The sequence below is a fragment of the Cupressus sempervirens genome, chromosome 9 (assembly GCF_028749045.1).
Source record: "Cupressus sempervirens isolate cs-2001-9-10 chromosome 9, ASM2874904v1, whole genome shotgun sequence".
NCBI lineage: Eukaryota > Viridiplantae > Streptophyta > Pinopsida > Cupressales > Cupressaceae > Cupressus > Cupressus sempervirens.
Window position 1 is genome coordinate 53,654,285 of NC_143126.1, and position 3,615 is coordinate 53,657,899.

General features: G+C 35.9%; 1 pseudogene; it reads left to right on the forward strand.

The window, feature by feature from the left end:
* The first annotated feature begins 751 nt into the window (after positions 1-751).
* On the forward strand, positions 752-2,116 carry LOC149537590 (phospholipase A1-Igamma2, chloroplastic pseudogene; annotated as a pseudogene).
* The last annotated feature ends 1,499 nt before the right edge of the window (positions 2,117-3,615 follow it).

Consider the following 3,615-nt stretch of genomic DNA (forward strand, 5'->3'; position numbering starts at 1 on the left):
TTTTCCCAAAATAATAGAACTAAATCTTAAGATAAATTTTCGGGAAAAGAGGGTTGAAAATAAAGCCATTACTTTTTTTGAAAAATGCCAAATGTCTTGCCCCAAGTATTCCTCTTCTTGTTATTAGTTTAGCTAAATTTTCTCTTCTAACTTTTATTATGGTGTTGTCTTAGTGACTTATCTTCATCTTCGTAGGCTCTTTGAGTGTGACGTCGAATATATTTTTCGAAACTATGAACTTTCTTGATATGTCCATCCTGAAGTTGCTTATCCTGTTTTTACCCAATTCAAAGTCGAATCAAATGCCTTTCGTATAGTATTCCATCGGGTAATACCTTTCAATAGGGAGCTTCGCCGATTTTACCGGTCTTTGTTTGAACTGGAAATGCAGGCCGGTCGACCATGATAGGGTTGTCCGGATTATGAATCAGATTATACTTTTCCCAAAGAAAACCACGAGTACGGCCCGTCAATTAAACTGGTTTCACAAATGTAAGTGATTGGTATTGAGTTTTACTTTTCCCAATATTTGTGATGGACTGAGTAAACGAGGCCACGTCAAGGGATCAACTGCTCAGAAATGCCATCAAATGTTTTCATCATCCCATTTCATTCTCTATTTATATTTACTGCGCTCGAAGTTTTATAACCAAGGAAATTTGTCAATCAGAACATCAAAAAGAGATCTCTGTGGTAACTAGAAAGTAGAGAATTTTATTTATTCTTTGTAACGAGTGTAATAATCGAGAGTATGGCAACATCTCCATTGGTTTTGAGCAGTCCTAATATCATATCTCCAAACAAGGAAAGTAATGGAGATGCAGAAGACCAAACAAACAAACAGAGTCTATGTGATACATGGAGGGATATCCAGGGTGCAAAGAATTGGAATGGCATGATCGATCCCATTAACCCAATTTTCAAAGCAGAGATGCTCAGATATGGTGATTTTGCACAGCAATGCTATGATTCGTTTGAGAACTCCTCCTCTTCCACACATTATGGGAATTGTAAGCACAGCAAAAGCTCTCTCGCCCAGAGACTGGAACTGCTAAATTATGGGCGTGGATATGAAGTTACCAAATACATATATGCAAATACTAGTATTTTAGATTCCATTTTTGGCGAGGAATCAAGTAAAGACGTGGCGTGGATGGGTTATATTGCGATTTGTAATGACCCAGTTGAGATAAAGAGATTGGGAAGACGTGATATAGTTGTTGCATGGAGAGGGACGAAGACTGGCTTTGAATGGATGCAAAATCTGAGAGACATATTGGTTCCTATAATGACATTAAAGGCTGTGACGTGCTCCAACATCCAAACCATTTCAAATCCAGATGTGAGGATTGAGAAGGGATTCCTCAGTTGCTATACTTCCACCGACGAAGACTCTGTTAGATGCACGCTTAGCGCAAGGGGAATTGTAATGGGTGAGATAACCAGATTGGTGAAGGAATGCAAAGAGAAATGAGAAGAAGAATTGAGCATAACATTTACTGGGCATAGCTTGGGCGCTGCACTTGCAACTCTGAGCGCATATGATATCAAAGAAACCATGGTGAATGAATATGGTTCCACCTCAATTCCCGTAACAGTGTTTTCATTTGCGTCTCCTCGCGTAGGGAACCTCTCATTCGCCCAACATATGGAGAAGATTGGCGTCAAAGTGCTGCGCGTGGTAAACCACGGAGATTTGGTTCCAAAAATTCCTGGGATTTTTTTCAATGACAAATTGGGATGGCTGACAAGGATTTTGCACTGGCTTCTATGGGCGTATGTTCATGTGGGAGTTGAGATCAGTTTAGACAGCAGCAGGTCGCCTTTCCTGAAGCACATGCTCAACCCTGCAAATTTCCACAACTTAGAGGTTTATTTGCACGCTCTAGTAAACAAATGCTCCGACTTATTGATTGAAAGCGACCAAACCCTTCCCAACTGATGGGCAAAGAGAAATAAAGAAGTGGTGAGACGCATAGATGGCACGTTCATGTACTCTCCTACATCTCCGACCCCTGTCCCTCCTCCGCAGATTCCCTTCTACCCTAATCTATTCTGTCCCACTTCATTGGTTCTTTTTTTTCAGCATTCATTTCTTCCAGCTTTATGTGCTTAATTCATTATTTGCTAATTGTTGTTTCCATTCATCTTATATGAAAAGTTATAATATTACATAGTTGAGGATATTTTGATATATATATTTTTAATTTAGGTTATATATTCATCTTTTTATCTTATTAGTCCCTACCGTTAGATAGAAGACTATAGTTTTCATGTGACTTTCATGCAATTAGTTCATGTTTTAGAAATTGTGTAAATAGTTTTCTTCTATGATCTTTATTTAAATACTATTTTTGGTTTTTGATTTCCTTTTTTTTTTTTCTATTGCTCCTACTAAATTTTCCTAGTAGTCTTTTCTTTTCTCCGCCCTAATAAAATAGTAATTAAATGTAACCTACCCATTTTGCAAGTTTGCATTTGTCTTGCTTGTTATCAAACACCTTATATTTATTTGTGATGATATGTCACATAAGCTTGCAATGTGTTGTAATAGAAGCTATTAGGGTTGCATGGTTTTGTAAGCCTTATGAATTATACTCTTTTTCAAATTTCACATTTGTAGGTTCTTTGCTAATAAAAAGGAATCATGTGCTTGCAAGTGTGAATGTTTTCTCGTGCCTTCTGTAACATCCATAGTATTCTTCCATTACACCAGATTTCATCATGTAGAGCAGAGGTGACATCTTCATCCTCAAGCACATTGTAAAAGAGAGCATTGATCATGCAGTCGTCTACACATGCTGGGTCAAAAATGAAGAGTTTCCATTTTCATTTTCCTGACACATGCATATGGATGGAATCTTTTTTATGTGGGATTGACTATGGAATTTTAAACTTGATATCTTTTCATATGCTCTCTCTATAATATGTTTCTTTATCTTCTAAGTTAAGCTATGAAATTTGTCTTCAACATTTAAAATCTATCAAAGAATATAACAAATGGTGTTTTTTCTCTTGGATATTCATTGTTTTAGGCATTAGTTGGATAGATTTTTGTGTTGTTCTCACTGTATGAAGCCAAAATCTCACTCTATACAATATTTTTATATATATTATTTTATTAGTTTCTGATAGACTACTTTTTTATTACTAATCAATCTGATTGGTGTATTATTTTTGAGACTTTCTCATGCTCATGAGTTTTCGTCTTTTGTTTCATCTATTCGCTAAGTTTTATTTCTCGTTTCTGAGAAATTGTTTGCATACCATTTCTAAATTTTGGTATGAGTATTCCAAGCTAGGTTTGTATATATTATTCATTGCTCTGTGGTCTTACCTTCATATTGTTTGGCACATATATTTATGTTTACCCTATTGATTAATCTCTGCCATACATTAGTGTGAATGGAATAGAATCATATTATTAGATAGGATTTCCTTTTTAATTCTCCCTTCTTTCATCACTATCTAAATTTTTTCTTTAGTGAAAATAACCCCATTACTTTGTGAAGTTGTGTGCCACATGATCCTAATTCATGGAGAAGTTAGAATATAGGGTTCACAAATTCTGAGAGTCTCCTTTATAATTATTGCCAATTATAAGTCACTGCAATT